The sequence below is a fragment of the Cyprinus carpio genome, unplaced genomic scaffold, assembly GCF_018340385.1.
Source record: "Cyprinus carpio isolate SPL01 unplaced genomic scaffold, ASM1834038v1 S000006482, whole genome shotgun sequence".
NCBI classification, from domain to species: domain Eukaryota; kingdom Metazoa; phylum Chordata; class Actinopteri; order Cypriniformes; family Cyprinidae; genus Cyprinus; species Cyprinus carpio.
The window spans coordinates 69,877-91,610 of NW_024879157.1; the positions used below are offsets into that span (position 1 = coordinate 69,877).

General features: G+C 39.4%; 1 pseudogene; it reads left to right on the forward strand.

The window, feature by feature from the left end:
* Positions 1 to 21,487, forward strand: part of LOC122143684 — a 46,091-nt pseudogene extending 24,604 nt beyond the window's left edge.
* Positions 21,488 to 21,734: the final 247 nt, after the last annotated feature.

The following is a 21,734-nucleotide window of genomic DNA, read 5'->3' on the forward strand; positions in this document are numbered from 1 at the left end:
TAGAAAAGTCACTTTGGATAGAAGCATGGCGCAGGAAGGACGAAAGGGTACAATGTAATGTTTCAGGAGGGCAGGGGGTGACTACTATCCTGAGGCGCACAATGTGTATAGTTTTTTGTAGACGCTGTGTGTCGATACAGATGTCCTGGATTCACGATTCATGCAGAGTCAGAAAGCCTTGATTTACATTCGCTGCCAATCAGGTGGGAGGGGGTTTTTATTATAAAGATCCCAGGGCCTGCCCTATGGAAAGAAGTGGGGAGCTCGGCTAATGCTGGTAAAGTCTATTAAAAACAATTGTTATATTGGATTTGCAGACTGGGAATGTAATCGGTCTTTGGTCGTGTTGAAGACAGAATAAGGAATTTAAGATTTTTCTATGTCCACTAAGATTGCATAACTTTGGGCTACAACTCGGGGCACAGGGGTAGTTTTTAAATTCACTGAAAAGAGTAAAGGCACATTAGAGTTCAGTTGGTTGGGATCTGCGACTAGTTTTATATAGGTCACTTCTGTGTGTGTTTTTGGCCTGCACACACACAAGGACCCGCAGACGGTAATTGTGTGCAAAAATGTGAAGTGTTATTATCTGATAAAATATGATGTCAGAGGTTATTTGGAGAATGGAATATTGGGAACATCATTTTAAAAGTATTTGTCCAAATTTCTGTGATAGCCTTGTGAGATCATTTGTTTTACAATTTGACATGCTATTAATAGCTATAACCCATGCCAATGACTCTTATCTGCCTCCATTACATTTTCATGTATATTTCAGTGCTTAGTCGTGTAACCGTCTTGTTAAATAATATGCAAGGGATAATGCATATTTACCGGTGTATGCATGTGGCCAAAATTGAAGTATCCCATCACACCCACGCTTATGTGCTTACAGTTGTTTTTTATTAATAGTTTTCATGTCCCAGACAGACTGATGAACAGTAACATGACTCCCTGTCAGTAAATCGTATGGTCCTCTTGGCATCTATAACCGTGTCACGTTACACACTTGGCGATAATCAGTGCGCGTGGCCACCTGGAATCCGATAATGAGAGCTGGCCCGTTTTCTGCTTAAAAGATGACAATGGTCAGACAAATGAGCCCATACGAGGCTCGCGCGGCAAACCAATTGGCGTCCCTGATAAGAAGAGCGTAACCCGTCGTCTCTTGCAGTTTCTGGTCGTTTAATTGTCTGTCCTGTGTTTTCCTAAGGGGTTGCGGCATAATAAAGGTAGACACAATGCATCTTGGTTATGTCTTGTACTTCCTAATGGCGATTCCCCCCAGTGCGTTGCCGCAGATACCGCTACAAACTCTGCTTTTTACTCAGTTTGTTCGCTCCACTCCCTTTTTCCCTCCCCGTCAGCCTCGTCTCTCCTCTCTTTGTCTCCTTGCTCCTGTTCTCTGTTCCTCCGTCCCTCAGCACACCTGGGGCCTGCAGGGGATGTCTCAGATAAGAATAATGCAGGATTAGCTTTCAGAAAGTTGTAACCTGCTCTCCTTTCCTTACCATCTCTCCTCTCTCTTTTCCCTGCTTTATTCTCGATCTCTCTCTCTCTGTCAGTGCACACTTTCCATCTCTCGCTCTCCTTGTCCTCACTTTTCAAGTAAAAAACAATTTATTCCCTTGCAGAGGAGTGGAATGTGAATTCCTGTGTGCTTGTTTGTAAAAAAAAGATGTTTGCAGTTTAAAAACAAAGGCGAGCCTGCACTCAGTCCACCCACTTCTCTCTCTTTTGCAGATGGATTTCGTCTTTGACTGTGGCAGAAGGTTCTGGGTTTGCGGTTTTGAGAGCGGAGACCCTGCGGGATTTCCGGATAGAGGCCGGACGGGACGGTTGTCGCAGCGCGAACCCTGCAGCTCTCTGACCAGGAGAAGGGGCGGAGCTTGGAGATTAAGGCCAAGGACGTGAAGTCTCAAGAGCAATGGCTGGTGCACGTCAACTTCACCCAACCCAAGCAGGTAAGAAATCATGCACTCTCGCACGTTTAACAGCGAACGGCGGATGCTTGACTGCGAAATTCACACTAATTATATAACCGTGTCAGATCGCTAACAGCACATTGCGTTTTCTAAACTAGCCTTACGCTGCAATTACACCATCAAACAACCATTGTGCGAATGTGAGCTCACAAAAATGTCTTTCTTCATCCGTAGGCCCTCTGTGACAAAGCCAAAGCTTTAATAAAACTGTATTAGAAAATTAGCAGAGCACTAACACGTTGATAGTAGTGGCTGTAATTAATGTTTAACGATGCATAACGGGGGGGAGACATTAAAAGGCGAGAGGAGGATACATTAGACAGCAGAGATCTGGACCCTCAGCTTGGGAACACTAACCATATGTCTCATAGCCCTGCCTTCTGCTTGGAGACAAGAAGAATTTACTCTTTATTACTGATACACACATGCCCACACACTGCCGCCAAGGGGAAGGAGGACGAGAGGAGCCAGCGGAAGAGAGAGCAGATAAGGGCTAGATAAAGGTTGAGATGGACGAGGAGGCAAAGGAGGAGAGGGTGAAGGGTTTAGACTAAGGCTGGCTAGTCATGATGCATTCCCGATGAGTTTGCTGCAATGTTCAAACCAAGCCACACTGGGAATATCACTGCGATTTTAATGAGCTTTTAATTTGGCCATTAAGTTTTCTAAAGAACGTGTCATTAGACTAGTTTTGCAACCGGTCTCCTTCCTTGTCATGTGAGATTTAACTGCGTCTGTGATTTAAAGTTGCAAAAGCAATGTAAAATGGATATGTTTGATTAATTGTGTTTTAATGAATTGATTCAAATCTACCGATTCGTCATTACTCACAATGTGGTATAAGTCTGCATGGCATTTTTTGGATGGATTAAAACTGGGTTAAAATATATGTACCATTCAAAAGTTTGGGAAAGATCGGTACGATTTTTAAATGTTTTTGAAAGAAGGAAAACAGTAATATTATTAAAGTATTTTTATATCTTTTACTGTTACTTTTTATAAGTTTAATGCATTCTTGGAAAATAAAGTATTGATTCCTTCCTTTGACGTGACGTGACATACAACCCAGTATGGTGACCCATACTCAGAATTTGTTGCACTCTGCATTTAACCCATCCAAAGTGCACACACACAGCACAGTGAACACACACAACACACACCATGAACACACACCCCGAGCAGTGGGCAGCCATTTATGCTGCGGCGCCCAGGAAGCAGTTGGGGGTTCGGAGTGCCTTGCTCAAGGCACCTCAGTCGTGGTATTGCCCGGCCCCGAGACTCGAAACACACAACCTTAGGGTTAGGAGTCAAACTCTCTAACCATTAGGCGCCACGCGACTTCCCCCACAACGTTGTGAACAGTAGTGTAGATAAATATAGCTTTTTATTACTATATATTGATGTATTGGTGCATGTGAATGAAAATAATTACAGTATATACGGGTTCTCATGATCTGAAAAACATCATGGAGTTTCATGTTCCAGAAAAAAAAAAGTGCTTCCAGGGCTTGCAAAAATCAAGGAAATTAACTAATGATAATTAATGAAATCTTAAAGGCCATGGTCCATAGACAATATCATAATATTTCTAGACAAGTTCAAGTATTTATTTAGCTACAGATGACTTGATAAGGTGTAAACTCTATAAAAATTCTTATTAAGTAATCTGAAATGGCTAATTCATGGATATGTCATAGACCTGTTGTTGGCCCAGGAAAGTATGGGAACCCTGTATACATTTTCTCGAGTTCATTTAGTGAAATTGTGGAAAAAAAACATGCCTTGCTTATTGTAGAGTAATTTCTTATTGTTTATTCTTCTTGCATTGAACATTCTGAATGTTTCATGCTATGAAAAAAAATAAGCATGTTACAATGAAATGAAAATAAATAAAAACAAATTAGGAATAGGGAATGAAAAAATATATATTAGAATACCATCAAAAGCCCAGCCCTGTTTCTAGAGAGAACATGAAACGAGAGAAGCATGAAATGTGGAATGATTAGAGACAAATGAGATAAATTGAAAAGTTAACGAGAAGAACAGAGGTGTGTGAAAGTGTTTTTTCCTTTATTCAGTTGATGTTTCATGTTTGTTGGTGAGTTGTATGAGAGTTGGTTGCTCGACGTGAGAAGGTACAAGGGTAATGAGTTAGCTCATCACCTGAGTCAAAGCAGAGAAGAGAGAGAGAGAACAACGAGGAGAATCTACTCGTTCTTCAACACCGAACTGGCCGCCCACCCCCATGTGTCTGTCAGTACCAGCAATATTTCACCCCGAGAGGAAGAGAGGAGATAGGTCAGAAAAAGGGAGGATTCGTTGATATCAAACTGAGAGAAAATATGACATCACACTTATAAGCGAAAATGCTCTGAGGTGATTTGGTACTGCATAAAAGATTCCAGTACAAAATCAGTACAAGTTCATTCTTAACATAGACATTCAGAGGGTTTGTTTCTCTGTAACACTAAGAGCAGGGCAAATGTCTGGTCAAAAGCCACATCTCTGGCTGCCCTTTGGCTCTGACATAACGAAGGCTCAGGGAGAAAGAAAATGGAAAAACAATACTGCAAACTCAACACACACACTCTGCCATTCACTATGTGGGTGTTACTGCTTGTGGGATTTAATGATGGAGCTTGCAGTGATATTATTGACCCATTACAGAGCGGTAAAATTAATGCTGTAATTCTTTGGGGACCGGGGCAGATGGTTTGAAAGTGCCGCAAGTGTGTATATGTGTGTGTGTGCATAAGTAATGTACATTGAGCTGTGTGGGTGTTTGTGAATGTAACTGTGTTCTTTTCGTTTTTTTTTACTTTGCCAGGTGCCAGAGATACTGTTTCCGCGGACAGTGTGGTTGTCAAGGGCGACGGCAGTGTGAATCGCGTGGAAAAGACGGACTGGGTCATTCCTCCTGTCAACGTGCTTGAGAATCGCCAGAAAACAAATTCCCTGAAGAGCTTGTGGAAAGTGAGTGGGTACACCAGAAAAACAACATGGGTGTAATCATGTGAAGTGTATTTTTTCGATAAAACGTTCATATCAAAATGGTTAATCATTCAGCGGTTGTTATCAGTGCAAGAGAGTAATCACACATTTTATGTTTATCTGCAATTTGGTGTGGTGTGTGTGTGGGTGTCAAGATCCACGTCAGATAAGGAACAAGAGTAACACTCTGCGCTATAGTGTGACCGGACCAGGACACCGACCAAAACCCCACCGGCCTGTTTCATCATCGAACCCCCATACAGGAATCCTGTACCGTCACCAAACCACTGGATAGAGAACGACATCCCCAATTTTCCAATGTGAGTGTGTGTGTAAACTTTTGTTGTGTAGATTTCATCCAAATTTATTTATATTTTCAACATTTTTCAGATTTATGAAATCCTTACCTGAATGCCTGCGGCGTAAGGTGTTTATCTTATCTTAAAATACCTATTTTTAATGGAAGGAAGACTCCCTACTGAAATAACCACGAGATGTGATGCAATGCATTTAACAGTACTAACACAGGAAACAGAAAAATAAGTGATGCAGATGGTACATCAAACGTGGCCATAAATGTACATTATAATTGTACAAAAAATATATATATTTTTTCTCAGTTACTTTTCATAAAATATCCTTAAAACAAAAGCCATTTCCATTCACCTTATGAATATTTGCGTAAGACTTTCCCATTATTATTCATTTTAGTGGAAGATTCACTCAATGATCATATCATTCTGTTTTACTAGTCCATGACATCATCTGCATATAATTGCCATATGCATAGTGACCATCCAGATATGTAATGATAATGCCTGTCTGGCTATTACCTTGTAAGATAAGTATATATGTATTATAAAAAAAAAAAAGTTTTTTTTTTTTAGTATAAATGTTGTATTAAAAAAGGTTTTTAGAACAAGATTTTCATTCAGTCCAAAATTTTCTTTTTATAGCTTATGTTCTACTTGGGCATATTCAAGTTTATTCATTAAATTGAATGGTAATTTTATTTATCATGCAAATGATTAAAGTAAATTATAAAGGTGGCAACAAATTTTTTTTACTAATACAGAAAATGCAGAGTTTTGAATTGTTCCGTTCATTATTTGGCACTTCAGGAGAGTCTCCACAATCCATACCAGTCAAAATGTGGGTTTATTATTTCAATTTCAATTTAAAAGTTTTAATTTTTATAACTCCTAAATGTATGCGTAACGATGGTGTAAACACTTTCCAGTAACTTGGTTTTGAGCACACGGCATTGTTTAAAGATTCAGGACCCTTTGTCTATAGATCTCATGCATTCCATCAGGGATATAGATGAAAAACGCTCTAAAACTCCCAATAAATATATGTGTCCAGGGTAACCATCGGCAGCAAGTTCTGAGAAATTGACCTTTGGGAGTCATCCCTTTAATCCACTGTACCCATGAAGAGGGGCGAGCAGGGACAAACGCTTTTAAACTCGGAGGAAGATTATCCTGACACTAAGTTGCACCACACACCACGACGATAGAAGTAGTTGCACACTTTCATTGGGGCACTGGTTCCCTGCTGGTTCCCCTTTGGTTCAAATACGATTCCAACTTCACCACTGGAACCCAACGAGGCTGTGAACCTCCCTCAGTTGCCGAACATAATCCACATTTATCATGATTCAATTTACACAGTAGATTACATGAATATGAAATGATATGCTGGTAATTTGTTTTTTTTTTCCCTAATGCTTCCAACATGGTGCAAAAAGGGTGGAGCATCAGGCATTCTTTGCTGTCAGCTCATGCATATATGCAGCCAGACCTACCAGACTGCTCTAGCACGCACAACTGGTAATACCTGCAAGTCAGTCTCGCAGGAGTCATACCTTAATTGCGAACCAACCTGCTGTAAATGAGTGTGGCGTGGTTGAGTAGTTGCCTCTTTTCCACCTCCATCCCTACCTCCCACGTATTAGCCGTTTTTGCTTGTTTTACGTTTTTTACAAATTTGTTCACTTTGAACTTCTGAATGTTGTATCTAAAAACAGTTGTGACTAGGCAAATAAAGACACTGAAAAAAAAATACCTGCAGGGGGCAACTTGTATAAGACTCCAAATTAGTGCAACATCCTGATTCTTAGAGCAACATACCCTCACACCTTCTTTAACAAAATAAATTAATGCTTTTATTCAGCAAAGATGCATTAAATTGATCAAAAATAAGAGTTAAAGAAGTTTACAGTGTTACAAAAAATTATCGCTTTAACTTAAAATGCTGTTCTTTTGAACTTTCTGTTCAACTTTGCATCCTTAAAAATGTATTCACGATTTTCCAACAAAAATATTAAGCAGCGCGGACTGTTTTTAACATTATAAATAATCAAGAAATGTTTCTTGAGCACCAAATTTGCATAGTTTAGACAATGATTTCTCTAAGGATCGTCGTGACACTGAAGACTGTAGTAATGGACATGTTGACAAAATTCAGGTTTTCATCAAAGAAATCAATTATTTTAGATTGATATATATAATATTATATATATATATATATATATTATCTATATGATAATATATATATATATATATAAACAGAAAAAACTTATCTATCTTAAATTGTATACAATATTTTCATAATCTTACTGTTTTTACTTTATTGTGATTTGACATCAGGCAGCATTGTTGAATATTGAGACTTCTTTAAAAAAAAAAAAAAAAAAACATAAGGAAAAGGTCTTGACCCCAAATGGTAGTGTAAAGGAGGCAAATGATAGTAAATGGTAGAAAATGGGGTAGATTTTGTTTGCATAGCTGCTCAGATTGAGTTTTGTTTTCTCCACAATGAGTTTTGTTTGTGTGTGTTGCGTTTACAGTTACGTGCTCATGCTGTGGACCATCAAATGGGAACCAGATGGAGAACCCCATCGACAATCATCAATCAATGTCAATTGATATGGAATGGACAACCAGGCCGAGTTCACACACCAGATCTGGAACGGAAACCGTGGATGAGGGCGCCAAACCAGGTACACCATGTCAGCATTTCATGCGTTTTTAACACGGTGTCTTAACACACCTGAACCCAATGAAGTTGAACCAATTGATGTGTATTGCCGGCTGTAGGTACATTTGTGATGGACAGTGACCGCCCCAGGATAAGGATGGACCCAACTACAGCCAAGGGAAGGCTCAGATACAAGATCCTCTCCCACGACCCCAGCGAGCCCCTCTTCCAAACATGTTTTACTATTCAACACAAGACCGGACCGGCAAAATCATCACGCTGTTGACTAGCAGGTCTAGATCCGTGAGCGGTAGAGAGGAAGTGTTTGCTAATGTTATCCATAAAACAATATACAACAATACTGTAAACAAGAGGTTCCTCAAACCAAATATTAACACCAAGAGCGACTACACTATATTAGGTTCACAACTAATGAGACGGGGCAAAACGGTTTGTGTATTATGAAGAGGTTTGCAGTTACTTGTCTGCTGCTTTTAAATTAACTTAAAATGCTTGAGCTCAGGTGGATTCTGAGTTGGCTGTCAATGTTTTGTAATGGTTCATCAATAGAAAGTGTCTTTATGCGAGTGTGATTCCAACAAATACGTGGGATGAAGATAACCAATAACAAACAATGTTGTCAAATGGTTTGTGTCAGAAACCAAACAAATGTGCCGAATATGCCGCTAGTCTATTTTTGATACAGTTAAGGGAATAAGCAAACATAATTGTTTCCCAGACTCCTCATCTTGTAACCAATAACTGCTAAAACATTTCTACCTGTGTGTTTTCAACCTAACTTATCTGTTTTGCTTTTGGTTGCCGAGGCAGAATAGGTGCCTCAGTACACCCATGCTCATTCAGGCTACCGATTATATGGAGGGAAAACCCCCATGTACGGTCTGTCAAACACCGCCACTTGCTGTCATACGGTACTGCTGGATGTCAATGACAACACTCCAAGAGTTTCCCGAGAGACTGTGAGTGACCACACACACACACACACACCCACACTTGAACACGTGTCTCACCAAAAGCCATCATTTGCTTGAAAATCGATCTCTCTCTGTCTGTCTCTGTAGTTCCACGGTGGAGGGTCCCAGGAGGAAACCGTGTGAATGTGATAGTTGACGAATCCTCACCGTGATGGACAAAGATGAAACCAGGGCTTCTCCGGCCTGGAAGCAGTCACAGGATCATAGCAGGGGACCCAAACCGGACGCTTTTCCATCCCCTACTGATCCTGTTACTAATGAAGGCCTCGTCACCTGTCGTCAAGGTAACAAGCACGACAACACATTAAGAAGCTTACTAAGAAGATGAAAACATACTGACTAATGGTCTTGGAACCAAAGTATGTAAGTGGTGCCACTCCGGGTTTTTACATATCATGCTTACTCATGAGAGAAATCAGAGCAGGCAGAAAATAATCGGTACCTCCAAAATATCCCTCTACTTTCAATCCGCACGCTCACATACTCTGGTCGGGCATGTCATAAACAGAGAAGCGGGATAGGATTACAAACAGTTGAAACAGTCCCAGGACTCTGTTCAACCAATCAGATCATGGACCGAGAATAATTGTGTATAAACTGCTGTAATTGGGGTTGCACTGCAATTCGCTAGAATCTCGGTAGATAGAGTCCTTAGGCAGGGGTTCAAATTACAGAGCAAAAGCACGGTCTCCCATGGAAACAGCTTCCAGCTGCTGTTCAGCTGAGTTAATGGTTTATGTCTCTTAATGAGAAACGAGTCATTCATTCATTATTATTCAAACCATTTTCTCCTTCTGTGTATTTACTGCAAACATGATCCATTCATTGTATCATTTTGATTCTTTTATCTAACAGATTATGACACTGTTAACTTGATTGTGTGGTGTTTGTGTTATCCTTGTGTACAGCACTTGATTTTGAGATGAATCGATCATTCATGCTGACCGTTGTCGCTGACATGAGGTGCCGCTGACGGAGTGGGATCCATCGCAATCGTCAGTCTACATCCACCGTTGCCATACGTGTCATCGGACGGTGGAACGAAAGCCCAACATTTTGACCCCAACCCCAAAACAGGTCAAACTGGAAGAAGGCCATTCCACAGTGGTCGATGCTAAAAACGACTTTCACAGCTCATGATCCAGGACAGATACATGCAGGCAGACTATTAGGTTATTAAAACACAACACATGCATGTACATTTACATGTATAGGCCAAGCGCTTGTGTATGCATTTTTGGACAATGATTTTTGGAACGAGCAGAGTTTGAGGTACTATGAAGGACCAAAGCAGAGCTTCTTTGCTATGGAATGGAAAGTTTATGGAAACTCAAGTTGCCTAACCATGTATCACTCAGAAAATCATAAACTCAGTCAATCATATCAGAAGTTATTACATATTAGAAGTCTTCTTAAACGGTTGCAGTAGCAAACAAAAGAGGTTGCAAAATAGTCATGTAGGACTGGATGGTAATGAATCTTATGGCCTGTTTAATTAATGTTAATGGCCTATGCCCCCCCCTCGGAAAAGGAATACTAGCTTAGTCCTACTTACTGAAATATTTCATCATTTAAATGTTCACTGTCTAGTTTATTTTTAAAAATAAAATGAAAAAGAGTAGGCATTATGTAATGATAAATGTTTAAACACACTACCATGCTACATTTTTTGTCACATGACCTCATAATTTTGTTGTATTTATTATATAAACAATACTTTATTTAAAAACATTTGATTCCACATTTGGATCAAACATTGATAAAAATAATTTAACCTAAACAAATGCCAATTGTGGCAGTTACAATTGATGAATATTTCTGATACATCTACATCACACTGATTGTTATTTTAGTATTATTTATGGTAACATTATAGTATTTACTAATAATTTGAACAATAAAATTAGCTTTTATTTGTATGGTTTCATTTTAATTTTACTTTTAAGTTTGTAGTAATTTTATGTGCTTTTTCATATTTCTATAGAGGCTGTCATTTATTTTTGTTTCATTTTAGATTTAGTAATCTCAGTACTTCAGGCTTAAACATTAAAAACCTTAAAAATTTTGAAGTTATATTTATTTTATTTTTGAACCCATTTATTGTTGACAATGAAAGTAAATGTATACCACCTTTGTATGGTGTTGTTTTAAAGGTACTTCTAATTGTTTGACCCGCCAACTGGCTCAGAGATCGCACCCCAACACATGGACGGAATTTCCACCATTGCTGCCTGGAGAGAGTCCATATGCAGACTGGTCTACCAGATACGCCTCAAACAGACACAACCTCTACAACGCCCAAAGTGCTTAAGCGCCGCTTGATAAACGGAGGAGCAACTTGTGTTTGATCGTGTGTATGTTATGCGACACAACAAAGCAGTTGAGATTGACGGTGAACCACAGATCATGAAACTTTTAGACTCTAGGGAAGGAAATTGGCAACCCCGAACAACAGAATCGCCTGTCCCGCATCTCAGGAATTCTGATACGTACATGCGTTAGGCGAACACGAGCCACATCCCGAATCGATTAATGAATCACACCAACAACGACTATCCAAACTCCAATGGAATGGTATGCTTTCACTTTCGGAACGGTATGTGTTCACTTTTCTGGGAGAAGGCAAAACTCCTCCTCTCCTTTCTAAAATACACATATGCACATACACAAACTCACTGCCAGAAAGCGGTACTACAGAATGTCTGCTAGGCCGGGGCTGATTCTGCAACATGGTCACTTTAACATCTCTCACGAAGCATCAGAGCTGTGAAAACAGAACCCCCTCTCACACACACACGCTGTACATTTTGAAAAGATTGTCTCCAAGAAGCACCCACTAAACAGTTGGTCCATTTTGTATGCAATATTTCAGCCAGAAAAAATTTACCTGTAATCCAGTTCATCTAGCACACTAAATAGCGCCAACTGAAATAGTAGGCCCGGTAAGTTAAGTTCAAATGTTACAGCATTCTAGTCATTGTCAATCTTGTTGCCACCACACACCTTTCTATGTAAATCGAAGGCTTGTTCATAGATTCAGCAACTATTTGTGCAACCAGAAACCACCTCAGCGGCTTAGTTGCATGGCCCAATTATCATTGTTCTGGAAAACAGGGTGTAATTTTATTAAGCAATTTTATTTCATTTTAAATAATTAAACAAATGTTTAATTGAACAGGGTTTGTTTGTATTACATTTTCCAGTGATAATTGCAGCTGTGTTCATGAAATGATGGAGGTTAGTGTTATATCCAGCTGGTGGTGCAGTTCAAGTGCACTTTCGTCTTTTAAAGGTGTCTGGATTCACAGTGGTGCGTGATGCGAATTTACTGAAAAGTATTTGTATTAGAGCTGCTGTATCACATACGAGCACTCAGAACCATCTGGTGTATATATCCATATACAGTGGGAATGAAAGAGCCCCCTCCTTTAAAATAATCACATTTGTTGCTTTGTAGCCTGGGGAAATGAAGACGGACCTGAATTTTTTTTTATCAGTTGTATTTACTGTTATTTACTGTTACACCTCTTTACAACGCAATCCAAGTAAAAAAGATATAACACATGATTGATACCAACCAAAAAAAAAAAATCAAAAGGCTTAATCACTCCTAGAATCACAATGAAGTCCTATTATTTACGAGAGGGAAGGTATTTGGTACAACACAGACCCTCCTTGGATCAGAAACGGTTGCTCTAACCTATAAAAGAGTCAGGAGGAAAAACTGTCAGAGAGGGACCAAGAAGGCATACAGCACTCTGAAGCAGTTTGCACAAATATATAAAAAAAGATTGTTCGTGTGTGCATGTCAACAATATCACACAAATTCTCCAATTTGGCTTGTATGGGAGGGTTACAAGAAAAAAGCCACTCCTCCAAAGGCCAACATGCGTCCCGAGTAAGCTTTGCCAAAACACACCTTTCTGAAGATTCTGAAGCAGATGAGACTAAAATTGAATTATTTGGCCTCAACACCAAACGATATGTCTGGCGGAAATCCAATACAGCTCACCATCCAAATAACGGCATTCCTACAGTAAAGCATGGAGGTGGTAATGTCCTGTTATAGGGTGTTGTCAGGATAGAAGGAAAACTGGATGGGGCAAAATACTGTAAATTCTTGAGGAAAATCTGCTGCCCTCTGCCAGAAAGTTGTCAAGTGGAAAAGGGTTTACCTTCCAACATGACAATGACGCAAAGCACACAGTGGTTGAAGGAGAAAAGATGAATGTCCTTGAAGGCCTAGTCAGAGCCCAGACTTAAACCCCATTGAAAATTGGATATAAATATCACACAAACACCACTTCAATAAACAACTTACCAGTTCGAAAGAAGAATGGGAAAAATTGGGTTAGATGGAATGAAATAGTGTCGGGAACAGGTCAATTTATTCAAGGAATCTTTTTAAAAAATTTATAAATTTGGATCCGGGGGTAAATTTTTAGCAATCATTGAACGAGGCTTTGGTCCTGCCTGTAGGTTTGGTCCAAAATTGTGAAAAGGGGCTAATTAATTGGCGGAAGTTCGGCGTTAAGGACAAACTTGGTGCCCAAAAATGAAGTTTTTCTGAGTAGATTTTGGGATTCAAACCAAAAATTTCCGACCAATAAACCCATAAACATTCCGAAGGAAAAAAAAGGGCTAAGGAAAGCGGGTTTTTGTAAAAAAAGTGATCCCAAGTTTGCATATTCAAGTAGCCTAACAGGTTCATCAGTGGGTAATTAACCTAAGATGGTTTGGGTTTTTTTAGGTTAAAATAAAATTTTTAAAAGCCCAATTAAGAAACCAAATATTTGAAAACCTGTAAATATTTTAAATAAAAATTTCCAATTTGGGATTGTTGAATTCAGTCGTTGAAACCCAACAGTTTGGGGAATTTGTGAGATGAGAGGGGGTTAAGTTTTGAGGCAGTCCAAAGGTAAAAGTAAATGTTTTAACCAAATAAACGTGGTTCTTTTAAGTTCAATTTTCTCTGTTTCAGTTGGTTCTGACAAAGGCTGTGATTACAAGAAAAATAAATTACGATATAAGGGGGAAAAACAATTTTTCATAAAAAATTTCGACTGTAGCAACCTATTGGATTTTCAGTTTTTAGTTTATTTTTTAGTGATAAGAACCCAAAAAGGAAACCCTGCAAAAAAAAAAAATAAAAAATTTTTTACCGACCAGGAACTGGACCCTAAAACCCGCGCATATAACGCAAAACAAAATTTTTTTTTTTTTTTATCGATATTCCTTTTTGAGAATCGATACAGTATCGCCAAACAAAATATCGCGATACTCACTTTATGAAAATTTCTTACACCCCTAGTCCTGTGGGGGTAAGTCAATCCAAAGGCTCGGACCATTATTACAACGGATTTACATGTGAGGTCATGCGTTCATCTCTTTGACCATCAATCTTGCTTACTTGCCCCAAAATAACAATCTCCTTTCATCTCTTTGACCATCAATCTTGCTTACTTGCCCCAAAATAGCTGTTTTGTGAAAGATTGTTTGGGTTTCTTCCCTTAGACTGTCTGGCGCTAGGACAGATTTACAACATCCTGGTGTCTTCGGCCTCCTTTGTGGAATTTGGCTCCTCATGTTTCAACCCTGTTCTTGATTTAAACTTAAAATTTTCTGATTCAAAGTCTGATACCTACAACAGAGACAGAGACATATCCCAAAGACTAAAGGCTGTAATTAAAGCAAAAAAGTTGGTTCAACAAAATACTGATACGTGGGTGATCCTTTTCCCCAAATCAGTGATTTTTTAAGCTAGGTTGTTGCAGTTGTTTTTTTTTTTATTTATTTTTTTACATGTTGGGTTATATTTACTCATGTAAAGTTAAAAATGTGCCATTTCGCTTCAAGACCAAAGAACAAAAGGGGATTTTTAACGGGATTTTTTATCCCACTACCCATAGAAAATAATTTGCAATTCTAGTTTGTAAAGAATGAAAGCAGTTTTAGTATCCAGAGAGTAAGACAGAACCCATGATTGAAACAAGCATCTGTAAATACAGCTAAACAATACAAAACAAAAATAGCAAAGTAGTATATAGATGCCATCTTTGTTATTTAAGAAAAATTTAATTTAATTTAAACCCCAAATTTCCCCAGCTTTGAACATCAAAGAATTAACATTTAACCGATTTTTTAGCAATTGAACCTTTTCTACAGTTTGGAACCACTCTTTTACAACAAGCTTTTTATTCTTTGCGAACGCACTTGAACTATTAAATCTTTTAATGGGGTTGGGGTTTTGGTGGAACAAATTTTTAAAAAAAATGTTGTTAATGCCAAAATAAGCAGAAAGACCGCCAACTGCCCAACCTCTCTCTTGTTTTTTTAGTCAGGATTTTAAATCTTGTGTGAAAAGAACTAAGGCTCCTTTCAGAACTTTATTCCAGTTCTGCTGATGGCTCCTGTTCCCTAATTAAGGAACTTGTCATGATTGGTTTTAAGGGCTTAAGGTTAAAAAATTTGGGTTTATGCCAGAACCCAAAAGGGCACCTAAAGTCGAAGCCCGTTTTTCGTTTGTCTTTTTTAGTCTAAGTTTAAGGGCTTTTACTCTAGAAACTTTCTTTTTTTGGGTGATTTCCACCCTGGCTGAAAGGTCTTTTTTAGGCTTCCCGGTGACAGTTTTTATTAACTTTGTATGCAGTTTTTTAATTGTTTTATAGCAGAAAAAACAATTTTTAAAAATTGGAACTAGCCTACGGAGGATTGCATCGCATCTTACTAAGACATGTCAACATTTAAACCAAGTTGATATTCAAGTTGAAACGCAAAACTTACATTTAATTGTGTAATCCAGCATTTTCTCTCAAAAAAATCATGTCTTCAATGGCATTGAATCTTGAGATAGTCTGGGCTGTAAAGGATCCATCTGTTGTATCCTTCATGGTCCGGGAAACAAAGGCCGCATTTTGAGGCCACATTTGATGGAGCCTTCAAATTGGTTTGGAACAGCCTCTGAATTGGGACGAGCTTATGTTGTATTAACTTCGCCTCTGTCTTTTTCCTTCTGTCCCTCAACAGGTGTCCCCCCTGCGAGCGGAACGGGTACTCTGCAGATCAACCTGCTGGACATAAACGATAATGCACCTCGAGTCTTCCTCAAGAAGCAGAAGTGTGCGAGCGTCCCGAACCCAACGCCATCAATATCACAGCCGTAGACGGAGACCTCAACCCCAACGCAGGGCCCTATGCTTTCGAACTGCCCAACCGACCCTCTGACATTCGCAGGAACTGGACACTGACTCGAATCAGTGGTACGCCACATCGAAAAGATTTCGCTGGGATTAACATTTACTCAATTCTATTTTTATTTTTTCTTGCCAGACTTTATCTGAACCATTTGTTTTGTCATACTTGTGGTTGGTTTGTAGGCGACCATGCCCAGTTAAGTCTGAAGATTAGTTACCTGGAAAGCGTGATATACGAGCTGCCCATCAGCATCACAGACTCTGGGGGAACCTGCCCATGTCCACCACCACCTAACCTCCATAAACATTAAAGTAAAGGAAAAGCGATCAGCCCACGGCGATCAGGTGTGGACATGGAACGCATCATGGGGCAGCTGGGCCAGGCACCGGCTGTCCATCATCAAATATGAATATCTGTAATTACTATTCTGTTGGGTAAGACACACTAGACAGAGATTGTAGCTTTTTTCTAGCAGTGGAGTTCTTTTCAATTGGTCACATCGTTGCCGACACAATTGATCTGCTTTTTGGTCCCAGAGGAGTTATAGTCACAAAAGATTTTCATTTCATGTGCAGTAAAAAAATAAAAATAATAATAAAAAAAAAACCTTAAGCTCTATTGAGGTGGATTAATGTTTTATATTCAGCAAGACATAACCACATCAACCTATGATGGAAACACATGGGCCCATGTGCATCGAGTCATCGCTTGAATAGTTCACTTCAGACCATATCCTCTGCATAAACTGGGCTCTGGTCTTCAAAAAACACGTGGTTGCCAAATCCTTTCAACAAAAACGGGGGGGCAGGGGGTTTTGGGTTACTGTTCACCTTCCAAAACAGTTTGATACACACCATCGCCTCTCAAATATAAGTCATTTACTAGCAACGACATTTTTTCTGAATGTTTTGTCTCTGCGCCGGGGAAGCGTAATTTTATGTAACACTTGAATAGAAAAAGCCACAGTAGTTTTCCTCCCAATAGCTACAACTTCCATTTCTGTTTTGTTCAAACTTCTTGTGAAAGTGGTGTGCGCGGGTGGTGTGGGGGGTGTGTATCTCTCGGATCACATGGGATGGTTAAACCTGTTTTCAAGTTAAATTAAATCTCTGGTAGCTTGGAATGGGAAAAATAGCTGGTGATTAACTCTCCAAACACCTCTGATATCGAAGTCTCTGCAAATCCTTAAACCCACTTTTACTTAGCATAATTTACATATTAAACTTAAAAAAAAAACAGCAGATGAAATACTTTTGACGCGGAATAATATCACACAGAAGTAAGCGATGCATAATCATTAATTGAGCATGGGGGTGACCCTCATTTTAGCTCTTCATTTTTACAGAACAAAGTCAATAAAAATATAGCTTGTCTGAGATGTCAACCATTAACAGATTGTAAGCCGTAGCGAAGGGGCAACGTTTTTTAGAACGCTAAAAAATACACACTGCACCTTTTTAACTGTCTGATCTCAAGTCACTTTTTGCTCTTTTATATTGATTTTATCTCACTTTCTGCCTTCGCAGTAATTGGTGTTGAGATAAGCTTGTGATGTGATGAAGAGACGACAAAGAGAGACAGGCCAAGCAGCTGCTTTGTCTGATCCAGAGGACGACTTACAGGACCAGCATACTCAAATATTTATGAGGGAGGGCGGGGTGGAGAGGGAGAGACCAGGTACATGCACTCCTCTCTATTGCTGCCAAGCAAGGCTGGGCATACACAATTATTTTCACAGCTCCAGAATTAATACTTCTTTACAATCCTAACTTGTTTAATGTGTCAAACATTTTTAAAAGTTTCATTTTAACCAGTCAGATTAAATGTTCACGAATTTTAATTTAAGCTGCATGGTGCACATTTAACGACTGACTGATTTGCTACATTCATTGTGCAGCAATGTTGATTATAAAGTCATAGCATGTAAGCTTAATTAATTTTAAATTGATGAAACAGTTCCTGCTTTTGCTTCCAGTGGTGTGGAGTATGTGCGGGTGTGGGGGAGAGAGAGAGAAGACTCTTGCCAACCTAGACATCCAAAAAGGTGGGGGACTCACAGATTTCATTTGAGCCAAACTGTGGTTTTTTTTTGCGTACACGCACACACACACACACACACACACACAATAAAAAACACTCAACCATTTTCTGTTTTATCATCATTTTTGGTGACTTGTTCTATGTTTTCCCAATGAGTTTAACGATATTTTTCTATCGGCCCGGGGGGGGGGGGGCTAGACAAAACGTGCTCCACAGGTACCATTTGGCATACTTGATTGTGAATTGCGAGGGGCGCAGGTAAACAATCTAAAAAATCCATTAGCCTAATGTACTTAAGCCCGGGGGTTTGCTGTTTTTTTCCACTTGGCTTGAACATCTTGCAATAAAGTGGTTTCTATCTAAAGCATTTTCAAAGGAATACTCTGTGGTAAACTGGGCACTTACAGACATGTCATATTTTTATCTCAAGTCTTTTAAATGGCAGGTATATTCTCCTTGCATTGTCCATTTCTGCTGCTTAAACCTTTAAACTATGCTTATTTTTATTGCCATTTTCATCATCGGTCTTTTTCTAACTAGTGCTTGAAAACAGCAGCCCAGCTGTGGTGTGTGTATGGTTCTGTATCACCTAATCATATTTTTATAGAATAGTTTTTGCTATTGGTGCTAGCTAAGCAAGGAGGTAATACTTATATAGTTGGATTGTGGTTTTTGTTTTGTTTTTTACACTAATTATGACTACTTTGCTAACCTAAAAGGACACAAATGCATGTGTAGCAATAAAACTTTTATTTATTTATTTTATTTTTTTGACGCTTTTATTTAGTGTGTTTTTTATGTATTCTGCAACCAAGCAATTCTAAACATCCTTTCATACAAGGAAGGCTTTTATCATATTTAGCTAAATTTCTGAAAAGTAAAGTCCATGAATACCTCTCTTATGGAACAAAGCAAATTGAAATTAGCATTAATAAGGCCAAAAACGTCTTTGTTCTTCATCCAGAGCCTAGAAACCAAGGGCTTTGAGCAGACCTCTAACCCCATTTGTGATTGTCTTTCCTGCTATCTGTGTTTCTTTCAGGACTATGATCTGAGCCGCAGTAAGTCCATACTCTGAGCCAGATGTTCCGCTTCTCCGTCGGGATCCGCTCGGCTGGATATGCACCGATGCACTCCTATCAACTATCGATCCGCCGGGCCGCACCCCATCCCGGAGACATAGGAGAGTTCATCCATGAGGTACTGCAGGCGCTTCTTTTCGTCCTGATGTCGCCAGTATAAAATGTAGTCATGGTACCCAGTGATAGTGACTTAGTTTGTGATTGATTGGTTTACCTGGAACAAGGTGCTTTTAGTTTTGTCTGATTATTAGCCAGGCTCAGGGATTCAGTATCCTCATGCTACACTCTGTGGATGGCTGCTCCTCCTGCACGCACACGCACACATGCAGACCTCACATGCTCTAAGCAGTGCGACTGCACTCAAAGCAGTTTGAGATTAGCGAGAAACTGCTTAAATCAGGTAATGAATTAAACATTAATGCTAAATGTCATCAGCCTCACTTAAAAGACAGACAGTCTTTGTAGACGGCAGCATTTGCCAAACTGTGTTTTAAAGAAACACAGCAGTTAGGATTTTTAGCTGTTTTTTAGTATTCCAACAAAAATTGTCACTTATGAGTTTTGTTTATTGTCGCAGAACGGATTTGTTTGTGACAAGTGAATTTCAGGATTCAGGAATTATGTCACAACTGCACGTCATATTACCGGTTAAGTCTATGCTAGCACTCTGCCTGGACTGTGTTATGCCAAGAATAAAGAACTTTATGTTGTACAACTATGGCAGGCCTTTCAAAACCAAGTGAGGCTGCCTACCTAGACCATCATTTTTTAAGCACAAAGCGTATCTTAAACATTCAAATTTAATGTGGCATTCGGATGTTGTGATTCACTACCAAAATCAGTTGGGAAACATGTAAAGCAAACATTTGAATTTGTCCGTGATGCTCATAAATGTTTTACCTGCGTTTAGAAGGTTTGTAGCCTCGCGTGTTTGTATCTAAATTTGTGTGCGAAATGCTGCACTTAGTACTACTCGTTTTCCATTTGAAGGAAATGCCATTTCAAATGCTAGCTTTAGCACATTTATGCTGTGTAGTGCATTTGTGCACTTTGCTTGTATTTTTTTACATTTTGTATAGTTTTTAATAATATTATTACAGACAAAAGCATGCAAATACGAAAGTGACTCCACAAACGAAGAAAGAAATCAGAAAATTAAAATTAAGTGAATGTATTAATACAGTTCAATACATGCGAATTTTCAAAACAACCTAGCAATCAAGAGATGGTTAATATATTAGCCATTCTATAACATTGCAAATTACTGTATTCTAAGATATTCAGTTGATTATGAGAAGCTTCAAAAGATTACAACTTCAGAGGAACTTCCTTAAGAGGTTAAACAATTAGCTGGAGCACATGTTACATTGTGAATGACTGTCAGGTTTTCAGAGAGGCGAGACACATTTCCTTACATCAATAGTGAAATATGGTCTAGTACACAGTGGTCATTTGTGTTCGTTCAAATTTTGCAGATTCACATGGCACAACACAATATACTACAAAATGGTGGCAGAATCACATGTTGAAATAGGATGCACACACCGCTTTTACTTAATGGGTTTCAGTTGTATTGTCACTCCTTCCTCCTTCCTTCCTTTCCTTTTCTCACTTCAGTTGTTTCTCATCCAGTGCCCTGACCAGAGCGCGGGGGTTCAGTGGTTTCATTTGTTTAATTGCGCGAGCTCAGGACTGTGCTTAGCTGGGCCATTTCCAGAACGTAGCCGCTTATAAAAAATGCTTTTAGCCTTGTTCACAGATGCCAGCATCCTGTTTGCACGCGACCCCAATCCTTCTCTGACTTACCTCTCCTCCCATCTCCCCTGCCTCCTCGTTTGTTTCCTACTTCTTTTTCTCCATCCCCCATCCCCCCTCTGCACTTTTAAACAGCAATACCAAATGAGTAATATGTAAAATGGTTTGTACTAGACCGTGTTGATGTGCTATATTATGAAATGTGTCTATTAGAAAACCACATCCGTAGGCTCATCATGTTCCCCAGGGTCTCAAGGCGGCCGATTACGGATCCCACTGCCCCTCCGTACGACTCCCTGCTGGTCTTCGACTATGAGGGCAGCGGTCTCCACAAACAAACGGATCGCTCAGGCTCCCTCTCACTCTTCCAGCAGCCGGAGGCGACCAGGACTATGACTACCTCAACGACTGGGGCCCTCGCCTCCGCAAACTTGCCGACATGTACGGAGGCCACGACGACTAGCTTACGCCATCACTGCAGGACCACAGAAAGAGAAGGAAGAAACCGGAGGAGGAGGAAAATTAAAAGAAAAAACATCAAAAAAAACAGTGTGGGCACTTTTTTTTTATTGTGGGGACGGTGGACAATGAAGTGCAGAATAAAAAAACGAAAGAGACAAGAAAGTGGAAGAAGAAACCAATATACCCTAAAGAAACAGACAGAGAATGAAAACGACTAAAAAACGAAGAGACAAGAAAGTGGAAGGAGG